Source organism: Falco peregrinus, chromosome 2 (assembly GCF_023634155.1).
Source record: "Falco peregrinus isolate bFalPer1 chromosome 2, bFalPer1.pri, whole genome shotgun sequence".
NCBI classification, from domain to species: domain Eukaryota; kingdom Metazoa; phylum Chordata; class Aves; order Falconiformes; family Falconidae; genus Falco; species Falco peregrinus.
Window position 1 is genome coordinate 32,100,518 of NC_073722.1, and position 14,669 is coordinate 32,115,186.

The 14,669-nt window shown below is 39.4% G+C and overlaps 2 long non-coding RNA genes across 5 annotated transcripts in view; both read right to left on the reverse strand.

The window, feature by feature from the left end:
- The window catches only part of LOC129783915 (uncharacterized), a 32,619-nt gene extending 23,859 nt beyond the window's left edge, over positions 1-8,760 (reverse strand). For all 4 annotated transcript variants that reach the window (XR_008746018.1, XR_008746019.1, XR_008746017.1 and 1 more), the window contains exons 1-2: positions 8,685-8,760; positions 1,185-1,432 (exon numbers count right to left, since the gene is read on the reverse strand). This is a non-coding gene — a long non-coding RNA (uncharacterized LOC129783915). The remainder of the gene's footprint in view (positions 1-1,184; positions 1,433-8,684) is intronic.
- A 1,982-nt stretch (positions 8,761-10,742) lies between these two features.
- Positions 10,743-13,725, reverse strand: LOC129783879 (uncharacterized). Its single transcript, XR_008745934.1, has 3 exons — positions 12,737-13,725; positions 11,832-12,037; positions 10,743-10,894 (listed from the first exon to the last, which is right to left on the reverse strand). It is a non-coding gene; the product is annotated as an uncharacterized LOC129783879 (long non-coding RNA).
- Between the last annotated feature and the right edge of the window lie 944 nt (positions 13,726-14,669).

A 14,669-nucleotide genomic window follows, 5' to 3' on the forward strand; every position in this document is an offset into this window, starting at 1 on the left:
GTAAAGCTTGTGGTGTTTGGGGCTCCATATTCAAAAGGACACTGGTTACTTTTATCAGTTACAGGAGAGACTAAGAGTACACACTTGCTGAATCACAAAAACTATACAAAACATGCAGAAGGGATGCAAATGCTGTGCTGACTGGCATGCTGAAGATTTTGGTTTTACCACTATAAAATGAACAAATTTTAGCCTGCTTCCCCAACATGGGCTACATCACTTTCACGTACATGCTGTGTTTCTGCTCATTCTCCTACCTTTTACTTCAGCAGCTTTTGCTACCTTTGTGTCTGCACTTCAGGAATGCTGCAGAGCTCAAGAACTTAAGTATTAGTGGTTACGTATTCTAAGGAAGTATCAGGAATTAAGGATACTCAATCAAGAAACATCACGTATCTCAGTGTCTGCAGCCTCCTCTGGAGAAAAAGCTGTCCTCCACCTCTTCCTCTGGGACCACTTAAAGAAGATGAATCAACTCATAACCTGACACACCTAATTATTACATGCTGCTAATATTCAAGGATGCTGTCAGATAAAGAAAAGGGTGTAGCCTCCATGCAAACATGCTTTCCTGCTCTCAAATCAAAGGCCTTCCTCTAATTAAAATCATCTAATTAATTTAGGTCCAAATGAAGCTTCACAGGCAAGGGCAAATCCAGATGAGGCATCATAAATAAGCAATACAAATAGTTCATTCATCCTATAATTATTAAATATTTTCAAAACAAGCCCTACAATGGGGCTGAGGTCCCCTATTGTTTTGATCAGGAAAGGCAGAAAAAGCTTCTTTAATTACCTTATTTAGAAATATATTTATATAGAAGATTACTAAATGAATACAGTAACGTAAAAAGTTTAAAAAGCAATTAAGAGAGATTTTAAAATTCCTTAAAACAGCTAAAGCTATTAGAATTATGGACAATCAAATCCTTCCGCCAGAAAGAGTTCTGGCAGTTAGCCTGTATTTCCTAATAATGGTAAGGCTGCTCATATTTTAAATTTAGGAATTTCTAACAGAGGGAATCGTTAATCCACCCCAAACATCACATTTTACCACAGAGATTTGTACTGGATGAGTTGATACATTAAGCCCAAATTCCAGTGGTGTTCAGGTACTGAGTGATGGGTCAGCTGTGTAACCAATGTTTAGCTACCAGTTTCCCATTTGTTTTGGTCCAACCTACCTCTCAGTACACTCTATCCACTAATCCTGGCAGGAAAGGGTGGCAGAATGAGTCCAGCATTATTTTTCCAGTCTTTATTTTTTGGGGCAGCAAAGAGATGCAGCTGAAGGGTGCTTTATTCTTCCAGCTAGAGCAGTAACGTAAGGCGATGAGATGAAGAGCCACAGCACAGCAGGAATTCTACAACAGTAAAACTGTCTTCTCTCTCTCTCTTTGCACCTGACCAGTGCTTATCTCAGCATTTCAGACTGCACAAATGGAGACAGTACAGATTTAAATAAGCCAAATTAAGTTAACAGTAAGCAAAGTACACTTCCCCAAAGCAGTTTGAGGATGAATTCCAGTCAAAGCATGGGGCAAGATTACTGACACTGGCTGACCTTCACATCTTCATATCAGAAGACTCCCAAACATAATGATTAGGTCAAAGAAAGCCTAACGAGGCCTCTGGCAGGTCATTAAGCAAAAGACACTGGCATTTGAAGTGCGCATCTGATATAAAGAAAAACACTGCTTGAAGGCTCCCAGAAATAAATGTTTACTTAAGATGAAAACAAACAGGAATTCAATAGCAGCATTTACAGTCAGAGAACAATGAAGCTTGTAAATATTTTCCACTCATTTACTTTAAAAACAGTTCCACCTAATCTGTGTTCTCATTTTCTGCATCTTATTGCAAACAATTTGAATAGGTGAAATATTCTTAGAAACTGACTTTTAAGCAGTTACTAGCAAAGAGATCCCTTTTAACACAGGTTAGTAAATATACATACTGAAGGTAGACTGAAAAAGCGTAGGTTGAACAGAGGGGGAAAAAAGAAATTTTGTGTAGTCAAAATACATAAGTAATAAAAGTAATGAGTAGAGCTGGCTTCTTACGGCCCATATTCACTCCAGCCACATTCTCCCCCAGCTCCTAGTCTCCCCAGTAGCACAGCAAACCCACAGAAGGTTTCTGAAATCAAATGTCACAATATAATTCCTCCTTTTCCCCCCCTCTCCTGTTTCATACGAAAGAGTGGATCTCACATCTTCTGCTTGAACAGCTTTGTCTACTCAAAGAGAAAAATGCTTCTGTCTTCTCCTGTTGGGCTCTCACACTCTTAACAGTCCCAGCTCTATTCCTAGCTGGGTCTAACAGCCGAAGGACTAGGCAAGAAGGCACGGTAATATTCCTTTAGCATCACAATACTATTAGTCAGAAATGGGGAAGTACGGGTTTAATCAGAAATCTTAAGTCACAAATAATGTTTCCAGGTGAAGCAAAAATGACAAAGGAAAAAGGACAGCATCAAAAGCTTTCCATGGTTTCTGTCCCCTGGTACAAAATTAAAGTTTGGCTTTCAGAAGTAATGAAGGTGCAAGACACCTGAACCTTTAAAATAATTGCAGTACATTGTGTACTAAAACATGCAAATTATCCAGCAGCCAGGATGCAGTACCACCAAACTGCTGCAGTTTTTTTTCCACACAGACCCTCTTCTCCTCTAGGTTGGGGTTTTTTTTTTTGCCATTTCTCTGTGTTTTCTGGACGTTAGGTAGTTGCTGCTCCAATGGGGCTACCAAGTATCTAGAAATCCTGGATAAACGGCCACTCTGTATACACAGACCAACCCTATAACATGTGCAGTGACTGCAGCAAGCAGGTTGAAGGCCAGCAATTTTTTTATCCAGGGGTAGTAAAAATAAAAATCATGCCTTTCACCAAAACCTACACCAATCTGTCGTTAGCATGCATGAGGTCCACACACATTTCAGATGTGCTCATAACAATAGGAACATATGCCCAAATGCTTCAGTCCCATTCTCAGGAAAACTTTCCTGACCGAAGCCTAGACTTTCCAAGCTACCTGCCTGGTGTGCAAAACCTCTCACAGACAAACAAAATATCCAGTTAGTCCTGGTGAACCCAGGAATAACTAGAACCAATGCAGAGTTACATTATCCAATGAAACCTGAGCATTTTTTCTGCACATACTTTCTGTTCGCTCATTATAATTATATTAAAAAGGTTCAGGTTGTTCTTTTACCAAAAACAACTCTACTTGATAGAAAGATATGAAGACATGACTAGCTAAATGAGTTGCCGTAAGCTAAGGTAGGGTGTGGATTTACAGCACACAAGCCTTTCCACAAAAGCTGCTCTTTATCACATAGCGCCAGCAACCCCACTATCACTGCACAGTAGCTACCTCTCATGTGCTACTGAATGAGAGTTGTGTACACAGGCACTCACCAGCCAGTAGCTTATTTTTATAAATCCAAACACATCCACAACTATGCCGTATCTTCTTTGTGGAATCATACACACTGGTCCACATTTTTAAAGGAACTTAACTTAGGCATTTAACTTGGACATTAGGCATTTAATGGATTAGCACAAAGCAAGACTATGTTAAGTCACTGCATATACTACAACAAGGACAACCGTCTAGATTTTCTTTTTTAAGTGATGCAGCACAGGGCTTTTTAAAGCACAGCTTCACCTGCCTACGTGAACCTTTTGAGTTACCCAGAGCTAAGTGGATGACAGATAGCCTTATCAGCGTGCAGAAACAGTACTGGGCATGTATTGGGAGACATCAAAAAGGTGTGCTCTATTTTGATTCATGTTTTCCCAGATAAAGAAACTTCAATTAGATTTTAAAGAAAGAGGCATTACACATTTGACATTGCATTAGTATTATCAGCATTTGCCTACAACACTTTGAAAATAAACCTTTCATTATCCAGATATGATTTACAGATATACTCCTTCAAATACAAACACTGTGTTTCTATTTAAGACAAATCCTTTCTTACGTCCAGATCTGATTTACAGTTAATTTCCTTAAAATAAAAATGTATGACGCAGATTTCAATTTTCTTTCTGCCAGAAACTTCTATTTTTAGATGCAGGGCAACTTTATACTCCTTTAATATGCCTACCACTCCTATACAGCAAATGGTGCACCTTGGCAAGGGCTGACACATTCCGTTAGATAAATAAAATCTGCAGAATTGCTGACCTAATTGTATCAGCATTGATAAGAACAGCAATGTGTTTGGGCCTCCTACTTGATGGAAGTCTGCTAAAGAAAATTACTTACAGCCTTTTTTCTTCCCCCACCCCCCCCTTCCCTTTCTTTTTTTAATTGTCATTTTTACATGTGAACATCAACCAGAAAAAGTAGCAGCTCTCTGGGTACACTCCATACCGGAACCAAATTGTTCTGACACAATGTCCTTTTGCATCTGTCAAATGGGGTGCTCCAGAAGCTTCTGCTGGCTCCCATCTTCAAGTCACAAGGTCTCATATCATCAGCTTTGCCCAGTATTGTCTCCACTTACATCTCTCCCATTTCCTCCCACACTCACCTCCCACTCTCCATGTTCTGCCCAAATTACTGATGATTGACCCTTTGGGATTCTTTATCCACTCCCAACTCTGGACCTTCTTATACCCCACTCACGCTAGTAGAAACAGCCTCTCAGCCAGTACCTACCAAATACTTTCCCCTCCATCAAAAGCACCCAGAAAACTCCCGTTCCGAAAAACACTCCACCGTTAAAGATTATGGGGATATGTAGAAAACATGAAATGGTATGTACCACACCTTGTGTCTGACCCTTTGTCTGGCATATGTTTGATACGGACTTTGCTTACTAATTTCATTCTCAAGGCAGCCTCTGCAACACGAGTCATGTCAAGAGTGCAGTGAGTATGCAACTCAAATAGTGTGTTCAGGGATCTGTAACATTCCTTGCTGCAAGCGTCTAGGAAAGAATCAAGTTCTTCTGGTAAGAAGTTTTTCTTCTGTTAGCTAAATGATTTTGAGTTATTTGAAACTATGAATATCTGTCCAAACATTACTGAGGAAATGTTAGGTAATTTCCACCCAAAGAAACAACTTCCAGCAATGTGTAACAACAGAAATAATGCCTCCCTTACGTATTTACTGCAGTAAATGTCTAAAGGCAATCCCATAATCAGGTATTGTGATGGAGAAATGAAAGACACTAGGAGGATCGCAACACTTGGAACAAAAACTCTTTCACCATAATGTAGATAACGTCTGCGTAGGAAGACAAACTTTGTACTCTCACTTCTCATGGATGTTCTCACTTATCTATTCTTCTCAACCCTTTCAAATTATTTCCTGCTTTGACAAAACAAAACTATTTTTAGAGAATTTCTCAACTCTGGAAAAATGCTTTAAAATAACACTTGGAAAGCCTACTAGAATGAAAAAGATGTCTCCCGCACCCCCCATTTAGTCTAACTGTCACTATCAAATATTTTACATTTTATTTAAAATACTTCCATAAACTAAGAAAACAAGATTCTGAAAATAATTATACTTAAAATAACCCTCGATTCTGATTAAATAGGAAGTCCTTTGAAAACACAAATGCAACCTCCCTCACGTTACCAACCAGCTCCTTCAAAATCATCTATTATAGAACTGCAAGTGTTTAAAATTAAGCATTAAACTAAAGAGTTTTGTCAAGGACACACGTCCTTACTGTTAGATGAGTTATAATTGGAGAACATGAGTATGAAGCATGCAGACAAAAAATATCAGAACTGAGCTTTACCTGTAACCCAAAGTTTAAGTTAACTAAGTAACCTATTAGATTACAAATATACTGTTGACTTATTTTTGCCACATGACATTTTCTCCATTTTCTGCAGAACTAGAGAACAAATTTGAAACAAGTGTCACCTATGCAGCTTACACAGCTGTCTGCAACACAATATTTTTTCAAAGTCCGTGCCCGAAATTTTTGCTGGCTACCTATGACATACTTTCTCTCACATCTGAAAACAAAACTCCAACCATCATGGAGCTACAGTACCTTGTGTCAGCCCCACATTTTCAGAGGGCTTGTAGATATGTTGGAGGAGTACCGACATTTTAAGTGAATGAGACATCGTCCTTTTCTAAAACAAACAAACAAAATATCACACGCCATTATCTAAAGCATTAACAATAATGATGTGTGGTATTTACAACATTACGGTAAATAACGATGAAATTTGCATTAGGATTAAATAAGGTTATGATAGACACAGTGGAAGCAATCTCCAAAAATGAGGCTGGAAAACAGCAGCCCAGTGCCCTGTCCACGGAAACCAGTACAGGATTTCCACTGCTGCTGTTTCCCTACGGGCAAATCCCAGGCCCTTAGAAAAGGCAAATTCTGACCTCATATTAAGAGTTGGCTTGAGAAGCAGACTTTCACTGTAGAAGTCTGCTGTATCAAAGCAACAGTTGGAAGAATAAAAGACAAGGAAGGTCTTGTGTGGCATGATCCATGTCCTGCCACAGTTGTTTCTCACCCTCCAAAACAGGTAGTAGTACTTTCTGACCACAATTTGTCGCAGTGATGGTATTTTCAGATACTGCTGTAGCTGACACATAATGCTAGTAACTCAAACTATTTGGCAAAGAGATTGAATTTAAAACAAAATTCTCTTGGGAGAGGGAGCTTCAGAAAACAACCTCAACTGACATCACTTCCCAGCATTGACACGCCAGTGACATAATATCATGATGAATCTTTATTTTGCTGCCAAGTCTGGTATCCTCTTGTGAATCTAAATTGAGCAAAGAGGTTGTCTTCCCTGCATGTTTACTACTACTCTTCAAGCATAAGCAGCAGAAAAGTTCTTGTGAGCAAAGACACCTGGATCAGCTTATGCTGTATAGAAAGTGGTATAGGCAACACTGACTTCACAACAGGTCAGCTAAGGAGCAGTCACAAAATCCATCCCAGAACAATGGTAACAAACAAGAGGGCAATAATTCAGGGCTTGGAAAAAGAATATAGTTACCAAGGCAAACATATGCCCATGCTTTAATGAGGACTCGGAAAAATGCTATCCCCTTAAAACACCAGGAGTGTTCTGTGCAGCACCTAGAAGTCTCTTGTTCGACTATTGCTGCAGCCCAGTAATACTTAATTTCTGAGTCACAGCATTTTGCTATAAAATGCCCCCCCCAATCCCTTTTAAGCATTGTTAAGAGCTTCGAACCTGTTTGCCTTCTTCATATTAGATTTGGAAATGTAGTAATGAAATTACCTGATAAAACACACATGCTAAAATCCATAGACCTAGATCACAAATGAAACTATAATGGCCAACAATAAGTTATTTGAGTTTAAAAAAAACAAACACCAAAACCCTCACCAAAAAAACAAACCCTCACCAACTTGCCTCCCAAACATTCACAGAACAGCTCCATAAAGTTAAGCTGCTCTCATTCTGTACTTCCACGTATCCTAAGATATTCAAAACCACATGACACCCAAAGGCAAGAAAAAATAGTCATAACTGGAAATACTCAAATCAGGGCATGAGTCAGCACCTTGCAGAATACCCATCAAGTGCTGATTTTGCAGAAGTCAAGCTGATTCAGCCTGAATTTGCACTTTCTCCTTTAAGCCCTGTATAAGGGAGGCAAGTATAGTTTCCAGATTTAAACCTTTCTCTGATGTCAACTCAATGGCTTGTTTTAAAATGCCATCACCTGAACACAAACTTCGGCTATCTCCCCAAGGCACAAAGTGTGCAGAAAGAGAAGTATCTGTCCAGTCTCAAGTTGTGGAAAGATCCCAGCCCGAGAGAGAATCAAGAACAGTGAAGACAGATTTCTGTTAAAAGCATTTGCAGATGTATGCAAGTGGGCCATTTCATTTACTATGAGTGACCTACAGTTTCTCACATGTTCAAAATATTACACTCATTAATTGTCTGAGGATACAAGAGCCCCCTTGTGAGTTCAGGCTGTCACTAGCACAGCTTTGGAGCTGCAGGGCAGAGGACAGCAGTTTAGCCACAGCTGCAGCAAAGTCCCACCCATGACACACAGCTTAAGATCACACTATATGGTGAACAGCAGATGAACAAGAGAAATACTGACTGAAGAATACAGGTTGTTCATTTAAAATAGATTTCACCTTGCACAACTTAGAACATAAGATGACCTGACATGCACATAATGACACTTCCAGCCAGATGACTGCACTGAGAACTAGTCTTCCTATATACAATACTTTGCATAGTAGAAAGGGAATGCAGCCACAGCACACTGAATTAACCTTGCTGGTGTTTTACTGAAAGTGGCTCACTACAGATTAGACAATCCTGTTCTAGAAAGTAAAGTTCAACTCAAATTACCAATTCAATGCAGCAATAACCGAGCCACATGTGCTGTTGTCATGAGCACGTCAGCATGTCTGAGGGACATTAAAGAACAAAAAGCATATATAATCTCTAACACAAGACAAAAAACTAAAAGGAAAGTTTGGGTCTGTTATAGAACCTTAAATCTCAAAGTCTCTATCTCTAACACAGAAACAGAAAAAAGTCAATAAACACTGTGGGAAAACAAAAGGTGTAAATTTCACTGCAGGACCCACTCCCCCTTCCGCCCCCAAACTGTAATTTACAGGGATGCAATCGTTTCGAAGTTCTACCTTGCTTTACTTTGAGACAACCCAGTTCCAACATACCTAGAGACTTTGGCACAGCCTCACTTGGGTAAGGGGCAGCTTTTGCAATCAGTTCCTGATGAAACTTTCTTTGTTCTACAAAACAGGGAATTGGTGCTTTTGTTAATCCACTTTATTTCAAGAAATTGTAAATTTTTTTCTTGTATCTGTTTACTACTCCTCTTTGACTCTTATTGACTGTAAAGACTTGCAGACTTCTGCTGATGTTAATGTTAAGAAATTAATCCGATGAGGATGTTTCACTGACATCTTCTAAGCTTTGGTTTTGTAGCTGTCAGTATTAAGATAGGAGGGAGAAGAGGAGAGAAGCACCCTCCCCTTGTTGGGAGATCTCCTTCGCCCAGGACTTCAGAACCAAAGGCTGACCCTGGATCAGTTTATCTGGGTTAAGGACAGGGTGGCACAGGACTTTGGCTAGAGTTGAGATTGTGCCAGTAAACATACTTGACCATGACAGATAAGGTTCCCTCACTCAGTACTGAGCAATCAAGCTCCAGGTCAGGGAATTACCAGCAATCTACACAGATAAAATAAACTGGGAAGACACGAAAGAGAGGACAGAGTGTCTCTTCACTCTCCTCCAGCCGCAATTTCTTTGAAATTCCTTACACTTTAGTCAACTCAATCTATTGCCTCCCTGAAAAACAACTCAAACCAACTCTCAGAGTGTCTTTCTTCCATGAGATCTCTTGATTTAAATCAGATCCTATTTTCTCTCAACCTTCAGTAACTTCAAACTCCAAAATATAGACTGCATCTTTATAAAAGGTTAACACATGTTATATGACATGGCATCATTTCAATACTTCTGCCAGTTGCAGTGATTCGTCACATCAAAAAAAACCCCTTTAATTCTATTTTTTAAAGTATTTTAAAATTTAATAGATGGAAAAAGGGAAGAAACCGATACACACTGTAATTAGCCATGTACTTATGGATCACCAGCAATGTGAATCTCTGAGGTTCAAACCATTTATTTTCATTTGGGAGTGCAGTACATCTAGCATTGTAGATATCCCTGCAGTTGAAATAATACTCAAAATTAGTAAGGAATAGTTATCTGGGTGCAAAGTAACTGAAAAGTGAAAGCCCAGTTATATAGTCACATCTGATTTCAGATTAGTGGCTGCTTTTATTAGAAGGCAGAGATCAACACAGACTTATCTACTAAGCAGGGAGCTTCAACTTAGAACATAGGTAGAAGTGAAACATGTAGCTGGGAAACTGAAAGCCTTAGTCATTTGTTATTTGCAGGGCGCCCTTTTAGGAAGATCAAGGTCTTTTTAAATTCATATGAAGCACTCAGCTCTGCTGGTTTGTATCTTTTTATACTGTAGTCTGGACATTGATATTGAATACGAGGAACTCCTTTTATCCATTTATTCTAAGTCATGATATCATTGACCCTGCATGACCACAATATGTCCAATCTCTGTCATAAGTTCTGCTGAGAAATCAGACAAGAAGTAGGTCTGACTTTACTGTTGCCATAAATACAGTAGGAATGTAACTAAAAATTTTGCTTTTGATTATAGCTAAGGGCCTCCAGTGACCTTTTAAAGGGATAATCAAAGGTGGAATTTAGATGATTAATAGATATGACAGAAATCAACATACCCCTAAACTCTGGACTAGTGTTTTAACTCTTCCAAAATTATCTCATCAGATACACTGTTAAAAATCTTTGCATCCCGTTCTTGCTCTCCATTTTCCCTTCATGCTCTCTTTAGACTGGGTCCATCCTTTCAATCTTTAAAAAAATACCTGGCTACATACATAGTAATGGCAAAGGATAGATGGAATCAGCACTGCAGCAGCAACATAGCAAACCGTAAAGCCAGGCAGTGTAAGAAGATAAGCCGATTTCATTTTAAAACAAGACTGATTTCATTCACTCTCACCCTCATATCCACATACTCACAAGCACCTGGATGTGTGTGACCAAGCAGTCTGTGCAAAATTCAGGTGCCAAGACTATTGAATCCAGGAGGTCTGTCTAGGACTCCTTGTGACAATACACAGAAAAAGGGACATCAGCTATTGAGTTCTTACCACTCTGCGCTCCTCTTAGGCTGGCAACCATGTGCTTGTTTTGGATAGGCCTTTTTGTACCCTTTATGAACTGTCAATAATCAGTCTGTCCATTTTGTCCTGCCTCCAACAGCGATCAAGATTTGCTCATTTGCTCAGGTCCTTCGCATCCTGACCACCTGCACACAGACACACGTCAGGATTTTGATGACCTGCTAATCTAGGTGACTTCAACACGTGCCATTCTTATAGCCCTTCTGCTGCTGTTGCTCCTTCTGATACCTCCAACTCCCAGACACTCCCATTCATACCACTCTTAACATATCTATTACAATTCTCCAAAATTTCAGTGATCACCAACCATGAAAGAGAACTAAAGAAATTATAACCCTCTGCAGAACAAAGCAGAGAAATTGTTTCAGTGCACAGAACTGCACAGTATCTTAAGGCAAGAGATGAACAAACAATAATTTGGTCATAGGTTATAAATGGGTTGTTTTTAAATATTAGTTTCTTAAATAGTTTCCTAATAAGACCATATGCATTCCATGTTATCTCTCTCAAGGGATTACCATAGATTGAAAACATGTTCTAAATATTATTTAATAAACTAACTTAGAGAGACTCACTTCTAGATACCACCAAAAAAAGATCTAGAACTCTCATCTGCTTTACTCACTAGTTCATCTTCCTGCTCTAATAATACTTCTTAGAAAAACAAAGTAACTAGAAATTGGGGCAAATAGCATGTTGTTTTTCATGCTGCTGATCAAAATAACATCACCTCAAGATTAACATACACTACCTGGAAGCCACAGATGGAAGACACCTTCCATCCTCCTTCTGCATTTCAATATTCTGAACGTTAAGTAACTGGAGCACAAATGCCACTCATTTCTAAAGCAGAAAGCAAAAGCATTGTCCATTTGCTTCTAGTCTAGTAGGATTACACTACGAAGGGAATACAGTTAATTAAACATGTGGAAAGATAAAGTTTATTGTTCTTCAGATTACTGCAACATTTGAATAGCACTAGTCTTTGTGCTATCCTCAGGAAATCATAGGTTACCTCAACAGTCTAAAACAAATACGTGACCACATGAACAAATTCCTTACCTTTGCCCCTGTAAGTCTTATCTGTAGTGGCTGTTTAACAGAATGATTTTCCGTGCACCTGAGGACAAGTCTTCATCTTCATTACAGAATTTATATATCAATTCTCTTGAGAATTCCAAGAGGCAAGATCAATCTCTGAAGACTTTATTTTAACAACAAATTTAAGAAAAAAAGATGTACGGGGGAAAATGACTGCACTGCTAAACCTGTAAAAGAACACCAGGGTTTTTCAAATCAGATTTTCTGGTCACTTGGAAGCAGGTCTTGAACCTCACTTTCTCAGGTGACTAACACATACCCTGATCTCCAGACTGTAGAATCAAACAGTTTTCAGTCAAGCAAACAGATAACTGGTTTGTTCAAAGCAGAACAGATTCAGTGACACACTAAGAGAACTCCAACACCAGATCCAACATGCAACAACTCTACTGACATGGGACTGAATCCCTTTGTACGACAACAAGAGCATGGATTTGAAAACAGTTTTATTTCCTATACTAGGCCCAAAGTGGTTCTTTTCTTTTTCCTCTAGTAAGAGCAGGCTTACTTTAGGAGGTAGGGCTCCTGGTGAGAACTGTAATAACTAAACCTGATAGGATTCTTTACTTTATCCTCTAGGTTAAGTGTAAGAACTGCATAAAACCACCCAAGGTCTTCTGATTCACAGGAGCAGGCATGATTACACAAATTGCACTGAGCTGCCAGCAGAGCTGTAAAACTGCCAGGTAGGAGCAGTAGCCTCTTAATACCCCCTGGGGGAAGAATGTCAGAACACCCACACTACATTTATATCCCATTATAACTTCAACCCTGGACAGTGCTGGCACCCATGGTCTCCAGACTGATTTGCCGGGCACTCTATTACTTAATCTAAAGGTATAGTTAAATGCATTTTATTCACCTACAAGTGGCACTTTGGCACTTCTCTTCCACTTCCAGAGGCGGTGTGGGTTTTTTTTCTTAGAATTCCTTCACAGTGGTATTCTCCAGAGATCTCCATGTCATTTTGCATCTCCCTCCTTGAAACTCATCCTGTGACAATTCCTTTTGTCCTCTCTGCTCATTCGCATGCATTCTTCTTACTGCTTACTATGAAGTGATCCGTGGTGAAGTCTTCCTTACCCTCTCCAAAACATCCTTCTCAGACTGCTAACATTGCTCCATGGCACAAGCCAAGCCAGTTCTTCCCCTAAACCAGGTTGTGAAGCAAGAAATTAGATTAGTCACAACTCCAAAAGCGACAGCTAGCTCAAGGTAGCAAGAAAGAACTTCTCAGATATTACTGCAGTATGCAAGCCAATTCTGACTCCAGATACGTAGATGGCTTTCCCATTCTGTCAAGGTTTACATATGGGCTGAAAGCTTTTTTAAGTATGTTTTTCAAAGCCAAGCAGCATTAGGACAAACTGTAGATATTGCTACAGAAATACACATCGCTTCTCCCCTCTGTAAAAAGAAACAGTTAACTAAAGCAAGCTTTTGTTCACGATTTCTCTCCATCCATTTCCTGTCTTTTTGAGCAGCTGAAATGGTCATTTATGAAGGCAGATGTGAACGTGCAACGAAATCCATGTAAGTGGGAGGCAACGGTACCACAGCATGCCCAGGTTGTGATGCAAAACAGCACCAGCTGGTGAGAGACTGCAGCAAAGTGGCAAATTTTGAAGTCAGAGAGATTAGGCAGAAAAGGCACGGATAAAAGGTCTGGAAAAGCGATTACACGAGGTGAACAGCAGAAAATAAAGGCTGCCCAAGATCTTTAACAAACTAGAAATGCCACAGGCAAAAAAGGTAGACATTAACAAAGAAGCAGCAGTAAATGATTCTTAGAGACCTAAAGATTAGTATTACAAAGAGTGAATTGTTTGCACACTTGCTGAGAATATATTTTGATATTTTGAGAAGAACTTTTGATTACAAAACTATTAAGAAAGAATGAGAACTCCTCACAGAAAAAGGTAGAAAAAGCCTTGAAAAAAAAAGATGGATGTCGAAGAAATCAAAGTGGCAGAGACCACCATATCCAGACACCACCAAAATCCTGAAAACTTCTAAATCAAGTACTTTCTATCACCCTTTTGAAAAAAAAAAATGCACAAGCACATTACCAACACATTTATCATTTTTCTTTTGCTACCAGATTTCTGTAATAAGTTTGACAGGAGTCAGTAATGCATTCAGAAGTACCGACCTAAACTGGTGCATTTATATCGTGCCACTGTGAAATGTGGACAGTGCACATGCACTTATCCAAGCCATGAACAAAACCCCCACTGACATAAGTATATCCAAGACTGCACTAGAAAGATGCACAGAATAACCTCAGGGAGATTTCTGAAGGGCATGCCCCTGTGGGACAGGACACACCTGCTAAATTAACACAAATTTAGAAACAATTACAGGCAAGACAGAGCAGATTTCCTACTAGTCAGCAGAAAGCACAGTAAAACAATTGTTTGCAAGCACTCTAGTGTGACAGTTCTTAAAGTCAGATTGGAAGCACACAAGGCCAGGCTTAAGCTGAGTGGGTTCTGTTGTAGCAGCAATTTCTCATCAAGAGTAACTGCTCTACACAGAAAATCCACAGCACTTTTGAATGGGCATTTCTGCCCCTCCTGTCCTACAGCTTCACTGTGCCTTCAACCATCAGCATGTTACGTGAGAATGCTGAACAGCAAGCAGCTTTCAAGAAGGTTGATAAGGGAAAAAAATAAGAAGTTTCTCTCAAAACTTAACAGCTTTGTTTGCAAGGGTCTCGCCCAAACAGTCCCCAAACTTCAAAAGTCCATTTTTAAAAAGTTACTTAAAAACACTGTATTTCAAAAAAAGAGAAAGAGG